At 42.6% G+C, this 12,438-nt stretch overlaps 1 protein-coding gene across 4 annotated transcripts in view; it reads right to left on the reverse strand.

Annotated features, from left to right (window-relative positions):
- Nucleotides 1-12,438, reverse strand: part of LOC146863590 (uncharacterized) — a 298,140-nt gene that overhangs the window by 247,771 nt on the left and 37,931 nt on the right. For all 4 annotated transcript variants that reach the window (XM_085627591.1, XM_085627586.1, XM_085627589.1 and 1 more), the window contains one exon: nt 6,680-6,740. The gene's annotated coding sequence lies outside the window, so the exon portion shown is untranslated. The remainder of the gene's footprint in view (nt 1-6,679; nt 6,741-12,438) is intronic.

The following is a 12,438-nucleotide window of genomic DNA, read 5'->3' on the forward strand; positions in this document are numbered from 1 at the left end:
GTTTTGTGGCCCAGCTGATATGGTCTTGAGACTCCCTTTGCTCCACATGACTTTATCCTCTGCTCGGTTGCTTCTGCTTTGATTGCTTGTATCTGTATTCCGCTTGATGTATAAATTGTGAAGCGCTCGGATACCCCCGGTTGTCATGTTTGCGCTATAGAAACCTTTTAAAATAAAAAAATAAATAAATACTGTTTTGACTTTGACCTGATGGCCAGTTTGAAACTCTTGGATCAGGGTACGAATATCGTGTATTCGGTCTGTATTTGGGTAAGCTGACCCAGGTGCGCATCGAGTATGGCCCCTAAATACGGCAGTGTTTTGGACGGATTTAGATGGGATTTTTGCAGATTGACGGTAATCCCTAGTTGATATAGTAGGATTAGTGTTTGTTGTGTATGTTGGCTGCAAACTTGAGAGCGGTTTGCATTTATGAGTAAATCGTCTAGATATGGAAACGCATCAATGTTCTGTCTGCGTCGATGCGCGGCTACCACCTTTAAGCACCTCGTGAATACCCGTGTGAGGAGTGCGACTCAAAAGGGAAGAACTCCAAGTTGATAGTGCTTTCACTGGAAGACAAACCAGAGGTATTGGAGGTACGAGGGATGGATGGGTTTATGAAAATAAGCGTCTGATGTCTAAAGCGGCCATGAAATCACCTTTTTGCAGCAATGGTATCACCTCCTGCAGAGTGAACATCTGGAAATGTTCCGATCGGATGTAGTGAGTGAGAGGTCTGAGGTCTAGAATGGGTCGAAGAGAGACGTCCTGTTTGGAAATGAGAAATATACTCCTGTTACTTGATGTTGAAATGGGCTCCATGGCTTCTTTGAGCAAGAGAGCTGAAATCTCCTGTTTGAGGAGAGCTTGATGTTGTACGGATAGTTTGTATTTTCGGGGTAGGATATATAGAGGAGTGGTAATGAGCTGCAGGCAGTAATCATGTTGGATAATGTCCAACACCCATTGATCTGTTGTGATGGATTTCCATGCTGTATGCAAATTTTGAAGACGTCCCCCTACAGGTGTTAAATGTTTGGGGGGGGAATGGTGAGCAAGTAACTGCTTGGTTTTTGCATTTGTGGTACGGGTTGAATTTCCGCGACCACACCCTTTGTGATTGTTCTCTCTATATGAGCCTCTGTGGTCGGTTTCAGAGGTTGAGGATTGTGCTTGATTCTTGTAAGAGGACTCTGTAGCGTCTGGAGCAGCAGATCTGGCCCCTTGTTTGAAAGTTGGGCGATGACAAGACCCACAATAGGAGGGAGACTGTAGAGCCCCCATGGATTTTGCTACTTGAGGGTGTTTTTTCATTTTTTCAAGGGCCGTATCTACTTGTAGACCGAAGAGGTGCTCTTTGTCAGATTGGAGATTCAGTATTGTTTGCTGTACTTCAGCTTTAAAATCAGACTCACAAAGCCAATCATGTCTCCAGAGGAGAAGGCTGGCATTTATGCCTCTTGCTGCAATGTCTGCTGAATCTAGTGCACATTTAATGGAGTCATTAGTAATTAACTTCCCTTCATTAACAATTTCATGCCCCCTTTTTTGTATTCCTCTGGGAGGTGTTGGAGGAGTTCCTCCATTTCGTCCAAGTGTGTCCTGTCGCAGTGTGCCAAAAGCGCTTGTCTGTTTGCAATTCGCCAGCGATTAGCAGATTGGGCTGCAACCCAATAAGCTTTGACTCCTTAACTCGGGGAGGTGCGTCCCCAGTTATTTGAGAGTTTGCCCGATTTCTAGCGTTGGCTACTACAAAGGAGTCTGGTGTTAATTACCCTTTAATTATATAGGATAACATGGAGCGGCCTTATTTTTGTTGCAACTCTTGGTGTGATGATACATGATTTGACGGGGTCTTTAAAAATGTCATCAGCATGATGTAGCACTCCTTTGAACATTGGTAAATACGGAGATCCTCGTTGAGCAGAAAGGAGGAGGTGATCATCTATAGGGTATTTATGTAGGGGCACCGGGTGGTATGCTGCAGCTCTGGATATGAAGTCCTGATACGCTGAAGCATCATCTGGTGGGGTGGGTGAGTAGAGTAACAGTCTTGATCTGTGTCCCTTTGTGGCTCTATATCAGGTGTGCCCCATGGGTCCTAGGCTGTGTATCCTCTCCTATAGCATCATATTCACCTACTATAGGTGAATGTGGTGAGAAATGACTCTTCAGATTGGTGTGGGTACGTGGGTGGTGGAGTGTGTGTGGTTGGTGTTGATGGAATTGGAGAGGTAGGAAGAGGAACGTTTAACGTGCAAGTGAAGATATACTTTTACTTCTTTTTAGGAATTGGAGCTACAATAATCTCATCAAAAGATAAGAGTCTCTTTGAAGGTTGAGGAGTTGCAGGGTGAAGGATAATCTTTTCAGTTCCGGGCTGAATTTGGAAAGTCGGATCAAGTAGTTCCTGCATAGTTTCAAGAATGAGTTCAGGTGGAGTGTTTGGCCCGAAAGCATAGCATTTTGGCACCGGTGCAGTTGAAGCTTTAGGTTTCAGAACCGAACACGAGGTTCGATGTGTTGGGGCCAAATCAGATTTGGAGGAGTGGAGGCCCTTGCTGTAGGCCGATGTTTTGGCACTGAGCCAGAGGACGGGGTATCCGACTCAGTATTTCAGTGCGCGCCATGGCTTTTGTGCAGTGGCCGCCAGTGAGCAGTTTTATCGGGTGGAGACGATTTTTTGGGGCTTTTGATCTGGGGCAGGTGCTCTCAGGGTCCGAAGCCTCTCCGAGGATTGTAGGAGCGAGAGAGTACATCCGAACACATCAGTGGAAAAAACAATCTAACAATGGAGTTGATGCCCATGTGCATTTTCACCAACAGGAGGAGTCACACAACGTTGTGACTCAAAAAACGTATTTCGAACAAAAACAACTTGTAATCACCCGAGCCCAACACTAGATGGCGGACTTATGTAAAGCATGTGTCTCTACAGCCACACATGCCTCGAACACTCATTTCATTTTCTAATGCCTGAACTTGTCATTTCTTGGTTTCAAGCAGTGGGAAGATGGCGTTGTTCTACCACGGTGAGCCTGTATTGAATCTAAGCTGCAGTTAATACAAGGAAGCCTTAAAACCAACCCCATATTAATTTTTTTTAAATCTGAAAGTGTCTGATCTGAAATGGTTTGACCGGCATCTTACTGAACGTGATTTTAAACAGTTTGGCAAGATAAGTGAGAGACGCACCACCGTGCTGCACGCTCTTCACTCTGGGAAGTTGAGCCGCGCTGCGGAGACTGGATTGCTCTCTCTTAATAGACAAAGATTCATGCAGTAGCACAGTGCTACGGGTTCCCATTGATTCTTCGCTGCTAGTAAATTCAGGTAATGCTGCACCGAGTGTTTGACCAGCACGAGGTAAAGATGGCTTCGACGGATGGCATGTTTGAAGACAACGCAAAACACAATGTCATGGAACATGCATGTAGTTCTATGAATGTTACATGTTGTTATAGGGGAATGCCTATCACTACTAAGAGTCACAGTACCTAGAAAGCGCTTGTGTAATTTAACATATAGTTTTGTAACAGCGGCTTGGGGTGTTACCATGTATAGTAGAATAGCAGCTTCATAGGTTGGTGAATTACAGGGTTTGGTGTGTTGATGTATGGAGGCGGGAGCTGTATCATATACAGGGCTCGAAAAATCCACTCGCCCACACGCATTGTCGAGCAAGATTTAATCAGGACAAGCTATTTTTAGGGACTATTCGCCCTTTCTGGTGAGCTGAAAATCCTCTATCATCAGTAACAGAACGAAAAGCAGAGGTAGGAAGACAAACAGACTTTTGACCTCTGTCTCTGAAAGCAGAGCGAATGTGACAACATAAGATTTAAAGGCGTCTTTATTTCTCGCAAAGTGGAAGAACAATAAAGATGCCTTTAAATCTTGTTATCTTGTCACATTTACTGGCTTTCAGAGACAGAGGTCACAAGTCGGTTTGTCTTCCTGCATTTATGTTTGTTTCTGTGATTGAAGTTAGCAGATTTTGAAGTGAACTGTGTGACAATTGAACTGTGCAAAGCATGTGAAATAAAAGGCTGTAAGATGTCAGGCTTTTTTCTAACACAACACTGAAGTGTACTGTTCAAACATTACAAATATATTTCACTAGTTAGGAAGACATATTTTTGTAAATTCTGTGGTGTAAAAATAGGTTTAGAGGATCAAAACAAATTAGAGCACTCTACTTAGTGATGTGCAAATGTAAAATGTTTTTGATGATACCCAATTTCCAAACATTATTTATGCACTATTATCAGTAAAACTACGTTAGTGGTAAGGATTTGTGGTCATTTCACTGTAAAATGTGCTATCTGTAAATGAAAGTGCACTACCACATCATGCTTTAGTAATTGATTTATGAAAAGTGAGTTTTTAAACATGAAGTGGGAATTATTACTGCTCCTGCCCAGATGACAATGCTATTAGTGAGCTAAGAGGCAAGACAGGAATCATGTGTACCCTATATATGAGCTTGATTCTTGTTTTATATGGAGCAAACATTTAGTCTAGTAAAAAAAAAAAAAAAAAAAAAAAAAAAAAAATTGTACAGTAGATTTAGTGAACTTGCATAATTGAAGATGCTCTCCTATGCGATAAAGGCAGCGCCAAAAGACAACAAATTTGCCTAGGATCACACAATTTGAGACCAAGTTCACAGGTCAAGTACATTAAAGTCAGGTCGAGCAGATTATTCAAGTTACTAGACCTGCAAGTCTAGTAACATTTTTATGAATTTTCGAGCCCCGATATAGTACAGTGGCATTACGTGTTGGTGTAGTAGGGGTCGGGTGTTAAGGTATATCTGCAGTCAGTTGTTGCAACATGCTGTACAGTACTGTGGCTTCATGTATTGATGTAACCGGGATTTCGTAAGTTGATGTATGTGCAGCCGGGTGTTGCTATGCGTAATATAGTATAGTGGCTTCACACATAGGTGTAATAGGGTTCTGTGTGTTGGCATATGTGCTGACTGGTGCTGCCTGGTGTCGCCATGTGTGAAGTGACTTCTCATGTTGGTGTAATAGGAATTCTGAATGTTGCTGTATGTCCTACCTGGTGTTGCCATCTACGCTTCATTAAAGGAGGGTTACATGTTGGCGTAATAGGGGTTGGGTATGTAGGTATAAGTTCAGACCGGCATTGCCATGTGTAGTGTTGCACAGTAACTTCATATGTTGATGTAACAGGGGTTGTGTGAGATGGTATATGTGCTGCTGTGTGTTGCCACGTATATTATAGTATAGTACAGTACAGAACAGCGTCTTCACATTTTGGTTTGTTAAGGGTTGTGTGAGTTGGTATATGTGCTGCCACGTATAGTATAGTATAGTATAGTGGCTTCGCAGGTTGGTGTAATAAGGAGTCTATGTTGGTGTATCTGCTGCGTGGTGTTTCCATATTTAATATGGTGTAGTGGCTTCATATGTTGATGTAACAGGGGTTGTGTGACTTGTATGCGCTGCTGGGAGTTGAACGTATAGTACAGTATCGGACAGAACAGTGGCTTCACGTGTTGCTACGTATAGTACCGTGGCTTCACGTGTTGGTGTATGTGCTGCTGGGTGCCACCAAGTATAGCATAGTAGCTTCACGAGTTGGTGTAAGAAGGATTCTGTATGTTGGTGTATGTGATGCTGGGTGTTGCCATGAGTAATATGGTGTAGTGGCTTCATATGTTGATATAACAGGGGTTCTGCGAGTTTTATGCACTGCTGGGAGTTGCATCGCATAGTTCATCACAGAACAGTGACTTCACATGTTGGTGTAAGAAGGATCCCGTATGTTGGTGTATGTGCTGCTGAATGTTCCATGTGTAACACAGTGTAATGGCTTCATAAGTTGATGTCACAGTGGTAATGTGACTTGTATGCACTGCTGGGAGTTGCCTCGTATAGTTCATCACAGAACAGTGGCCTCAAGTGTTGATGTATTGGAAGACCTTTACTAAAACACTGGGCATAGAAACCAGGTATTCCACGAGTTTTCACCCACAAACTGATGGTCAGACGGAGAGAACCAATCAGGAGATAGAGAAATAAGAAGATTTTAGATTAAAAAATGGTTAGAGGAAAGACATCTTACTTGATCGATTGGAAAGGCCATGGACCAGAGGAGAGATCTTGGGAGGAGCAATCAAACGTTCATGCTCCTAGAGTATCCTCGCAAACCCAAGCCGGTAGGCTTGGCCTTGCGGAGGGGTACTGTCAAGGTTCTACATCCGACTGCCCATGTGGCACACTGTGTTGCCGTAATTTATCGCAGTCGGATCGGGGGACGCAGATTAGGGTAAGCAATGGCCGGAGTTGAACGCGCCCCCTCCAGTGATCCGAGAGAGCACTGTGGCGTGCGAGAAAGGCTTTGAAGTTGCCGGTCTAGTCTTCACAAGCCTTTAAAGGTGCAAGGACAGACTCGGCAGTAAAGTGCATTGGCAGCGTTTGAAGCCACGCACTTCACCAACGATTAGAGAGAGTGAGAGAGCTCAGGAATTTTCTTAGTCAGTAAAGGGTTAGTGTAGTTCAAATTCAATTGTAGAATCAGTTAGGACAGCCAGCGTTTCGTGAGTGACGTGGAGTTAGATAGGGTTATTATAAGATTTGATAAATAGGAGTTGGGTGTAAAAATTGAGAGAAACATTATCTACTAGAGTACCAGTTTAACTCACCTGTTCATCCTATGAAGTCTAGCGCCAAAGAAGAAAATCCAGACTTCAAAACCGCAAGTTCCTTGAAAGAAAAAAGAAAACGTTTTAGTTAAAAGAAATATTTGACAACAGACAGGTAATTGCATTATGGAGTATGGTTCAGGAAACCACAGTTGTTATAAGTTAAAGATACCAAAAGACTTATAGAAGAGAGGCTAAGCCGTGACAAAAGTGGGGTAAGCAAATGCATAAATGAAAAGAGAATTAAAGAGTACAAGAGAATATGTCAGAAGTTTATTTCAAATGATGTTATTTTAATTGCAGTTCGCATTGAAGTGTTACGCCAGAAGGAGTAACCGTAGGTGCCTAACGGTGGTGAAGTGAACCCAGAAGCAAGGCGGTCTTTTCTCTGTCCCCTTCCCCTTTCCCCCTGTGGGGTTTATGCAAGGGTTTGTAACTAGAGAACTCATGTGGAGGTCTGCGAGGGGAATTTGAAATTCGCAACATTCTGCTCCTTTGAGTGTACTGAGGATGGTGAGGATACAGGTTGGGCCTTGACAGAGTGAATTGCCCACGTAGTAAAATCACCTGAGCAGAATGGCTGAAGGTTATGATTTGAAGTGTCTTGGGAAAATTCTACAAGTACTACAGCAAGAGTTCATGGCGGTTAGAGAGGAGAACAAGACCCTGAAGACAGAAATGGAAGCTTCAAGAAGGGAAACTTAAGAATTTGCGGTCAAGTTGAGGAGTGAGGTTTCGGGGGCTAAATTTCACCCTTCCCCTTCAAATTCAGCTACGTCAGGTACTAGTGCAGTCCTGAATCCAGGCAGTACCACACAAGCAGTGCATTCCTTGGCCCCAGTCATTCCCCTAGATCCACCAGAACATTTTAGTGTAGATCCCCAAAAGGCTCAGGTCTTCCTTACTCAGTGTTCATTACATTTCATGTGCCATCCAACCGTCTTTCCAGATGCAGTCTTGAATTGCTTTTATCCTCTTATCTCAGTGGAGATGCAGCATCATGGTCGATTCCGTTGGTCACGCAAGATGACCCAATACTATATGATTTTGAAGATTCTCCCCCCCCCCCCCCAAAAATTGTTGATCGAAGAAAAGTGGCTCAGGCAACAGATAACGAATTGTTGGAATTAAGACAGGGAAATTGTGAGCTGCTAACCTATTTAGACCAATTCAATAAATTAGTGGTTGAGACTGAGTAACTCCAAAAGGTCATCACGTTGCAAAATAGATTACAATCTTCGGCACCTCATCTGGTCTTAACTATCACCCTGAAATTTAGAGAAAAGACCCTCTAGGAGTCACTGTGATGTTGGACTCTGGGGCCACCGGGAATTTTTGCGACATCAAATTTGCCTCCAAGGTGGGGTTGATAGCAATTCGGAAGGTCAGAAGTGAAGCAGTAAGGGCAGTTGATGGAATAAATTTATCGTCGGGTCCAATCATGAGCCACACAGAGCCTGTCGAATTAATTACTTCGGAGAGTCATCGTGTAGAGATACAATTTAATCTTATTGACGCCCCCCCAATTCCAACTCATTTTGGGACTACTGTGGTTAACTGAACATAACCCTACAATAAATTGGAGTGAGAGAACCATGGTGTTAGCAATGTTCAGTGCAATATTCGGAGTCTATCATAAAAGAGTGGAAACAAGAAAGAGTCCTGCCTCCCGGTTGTGCGAGAACAAGCTAATGGTGTGTACAGTTCTAACCGCAGAACTCCCATAAGAAGATCAAGAATTCGCTGATGTGTTCAATGAAACAGAGGCAAAAAAACCACAGGCACATCGGTCTTATGATTGCAAAATTGATCTGGAACCAGGAGTTAATTTACTGTGCAGCAGAATCTAAGCTCTCACTGAAAAGGAGAATCAGTATTCGAAGGACTATTTGCACAAAATTTGGGAAAATGGTTTCATCCGACCCTCACAGTCTCCAGTCTCTTTGCAACTCTTCTTCATTCCCAAGAAGGATGGCGCATTGAGCATTGTAATGACTATCGTGCACTGAATAGAATAACTACTAAGAATCGTTATCCCTTACCTTTGATTTCAATTTTAAAGGATTTTTACGAAACTAGACTTGCGAGGTGCCTTTCACCTTATCAGAGTACGTAAAGGGAACGAGTGGAAAACGGTCTTCAGAACCAATTATGGATTATTCGAATATTAGGTAATGCCATATGGTCTCTGCACCGCCCCAGCGGCATTCCAATACTTTATCAACGACGTGTTAAAGGAATTTATTGATCAATGTGCAATTGTATACATTGATGATATTTTGATCTATTCATCCATCCAAGAGGAGCATCAGTTACAGGTCAGAAGAATTTTACAGCGACTAAGTGAAAACAGTTTGTACGCAAAGTTAGAGAAATGTGCCTTTGGAGTAAGATCAGTGGACTTCTTAGGATTCCTCATAGCTCCGGAAGGTCTGACTATGGACAAGAAGAAGATTGAAGTGGTACTTGAATGGCCTCCTCCAGCAACTGTGAAGGAAGAACAAAGCTTTATTGGCTTTGCCAATTTCTACAGGACAAAAGATACCGGACAGTTGCTTCCAATCGCATATCGTTCAAGGAAACTGCTTCCGGCGGAAAGCAATTACATTACTACGGAAAAAGAATTATTGGCCATCAAGGACGCCTTTCAGGAGTGGCAACACTATCTTTTAGGGGCAAAGCATGTAGTGACAGTATTTACAGACCACAGGAATTAGCAATTTATTTCAAAATCAGCCAGAACCTTGACTCCCCGACAACTATGATGGTACTTCTACTTCGCTGACTTAGATTTTGTAATCACATATCAACCAGGCAAGATTAATGGAAAGGCAGATGCTCTATCCAGAATTGATACGGAAGGGAAGAAAACATGTTTAGAGGAGCTGCGAATCATTCCAGAAAACCAAATAATCAGAGTCACAGTAGAGGAATTAATATAAGAAAAGATTAGGAATTAAATGATGCTTGAGGAAATGCGAAGGTGGTTTGGAGAAGGTCCTGGGAGAGAGATTTGTCAGCGATTGCCTTACCACATGGAAACTTTGTATTTACCAACTCGTGAACTCACACAGCAAGCATTGTTTGACTGCCATTTTAGTCCCTTGGCCGATCATCCAGGAATTCATCATAAAGAAGAATTACGTAAGAGACAATTTTGGTGGCCTAGCGTGACAAAATGATGTTCAACAATATGTAGGAGGATGCGAGACTTGTGAACGAGGAAAGTCGGATCGACAAGCCCCTCAGGGTCCGTTACAAACTTTACCCACTTCTCCTCACCAACGGCACACTATCACCATGGATCTAATAGTGGAATTGGCCTCCAGTCAGAGATACAATTCAATATTAGTAATGGTGGATGCTTACTCTGAGATGGCTCACTTTGTCTGCTTAAAGGGAAATCCAAATGCCATGCAGTTCAATCAGCATTCGTTAAGATTGTGATTACTGATCAAGGATCTCAATTCTTGTCCCATTATTGGAAGGCCTTTACTAAACAAGTATTGAAAATGCAATAGGTCTCGCCTTTGATTAATTTAAAGCTATTTGCTTTGCTAATGGTATTGAATAGCAAAGCAAATGGCTTTAACTTCATAAAAGGTGAGATCTGTTGCATTTTCAATGCTAGTTTTACATGCCTTCTGCAGGATCAGTTGGTCCCTTAGTGAAAATTCCATCCTAATATGGGCTGGCGAGGTGGCATGCAGTAATGTGAATAGAGCTCTGAAGACTCGCTGTGTGAGTTGTTCAATAATGCCCCCAATTTCCCTGTGAATACCTCTGACCTGTATGTCAGTGTTGGGACAAGTTTGGCAGAGACTAAATCACTATTTATAGCAATGTTTCAAAAGAGAATTTTTTTGTGCTTTTAAAAATTGTTCGGAGGGCTTATTTTATGGAAGCCAATTTTGGTTTTAACGAGTTAAATGTAGTAGGTGGCCTCCCTTGTCATCTAGCCAACATCCCCAGTATTTACATATGTTTGCGATGGTCAGGCGGTGGTTGTTAAGATGCCTGTGGTGTTGTTTTTTCTTTTTCCTACAAAAAAATTGTGGGGTACTGCTTTTGCTTAAGGGACACTCCTTGGAGTAGCTGTGCCCTTTATACATTGAACATTCATTCATTCATTCATTCATCATTGCGTTACCTGCAGATCTAAGTTATAACCTTGTAATATAACTAAATGAGTTATAAACTGGCATCAAGGAGCGGTCTCCAAACAGTAAGGTATAAGTGTGGAACCTAGTTGTTTTCTTTCTCAGTCCTTCATTATTATAAGAATGCCAGTAAATATTTCTTTGAGTAGTATACAGATGTATCAGTAACTGCAATCTAAATACTTAATACTGTAATTACTCCTATGGAAAGCAATTTCTGACCTTACAGAGTATGCATAGATCTTTCACACAGAGCTTGAAAAACTCGAAAAACTGCCTCCAAAACAAACTTTAGCTCAGGTGGCAAGCTACAGGTCTTTGTTTCCTCAGTGATATTGCCATTCAGGTGTTAAGCTTCAGCGAATGCCTAACCAAGGGGAGATGCCAAAAAAGGAGTTAAGGTGGCCCTTAAAGTGAGGCATTTGTGTTCGGCCGAGCTCAAAAGAAGAAACCTCCGGCGGCTTGCTAACCTGAACACAAAGCAGGAAAGGTATTCGAAAAGTATTTGATAGAAACTTTAGAGGAAATCATGACCACTTCTCCACACACCCTTTTTGGCTTATCCAGTCTGTTCAGATGCAATCTCCCACCTTTCTCCCCTAATTTAAACTGCTGGTTCTGTGAATTTTCTTTGTTTCTTTTCTGGGTTTTTTCTGTTGAGAGTTATCCAAATGCCTCTTCTTGTTCTCTTGTAAAGCGCTCTGATGCCGTGGTGATACATTTAAGCTACATAAAAAGGACACAAGTAAACTAAGTAACAATAGATATTTGCATTTTCAACGGTAAACAAATTGCCAGATCGCTCAATAAGTTAACATTTGTGGCAGCCATTCGAAGTGATCTGCACGGTTAAAGTTTGGATGCGAGCAAGGTGAACTCAGCACTTCATCCTTCCGAGGTTGGTAAATTGAGTACCTTTAAATAGGGTATACTTCCAACTATGGCGCTTCTAAACATCTGAAGAGCCCCCTGCTAGGAACTGGGCAGACTTTGCAGGTAAGAGTTTGCAGTGCCGCGGGACTGACTCAGGGCTTAATCCTTTGAAGAGCGATGAAAACCAACGCTCAGAGCTCAGTTGGGTAATAATCCGCATTGTCAGCAAGGACCAACAGGTCATACATTTTGGGGTGTGAACTATTTAAATGTCCTTTATTCACCCCTAACCATAGGGAACTTTATGACCCAGTCTGCCTCAGTGCCCCTCCCCACTCTAAACACGTAGGCCTGACGTCCAAGGCCTGCTACCTAGAGACTGGGACGGGCTATGCAGAGGTGCCCCAGCTGCAAACTTTGTTTCCTTGACTGAGCACTCGTTTTATATTCATGAGGTTTCATAGTTTGTCAACTTAGCTATTGGCGACATTTCCTGCAAAAGGGTTGGCTGATTTTTTCCCAGATGAATAATTGAGCACCTTATAATGCTCCTGGCGTTTAAAAAACGTGTTCTAGAATTGGTAATGATCAACTTCGCACTCCCCGCGCTAATGCTCAGATAATAGTGCACCACTGCAACCCCCCTCCTCCCCCACACGCTCAACAGGATCTATGATGCGTCAGTTTTACACATTTACACAGAACAATCGCTGTCAACGCTCAAAT

This window comes from Triturus cristatus, chromosome 2_1, assembly GCF_964204655.1.
Source record: "Triturus cristatus chromosome 2_1, aTriCri1.1, whole genome shotgun sequence".
Taxonomy (NCBI): domain Eukaryota; kingdom Metazoa; phylum Chordata; class Amphibia; order Caudata; family Salamandridae; genus Triturus; species Triturus cristatus.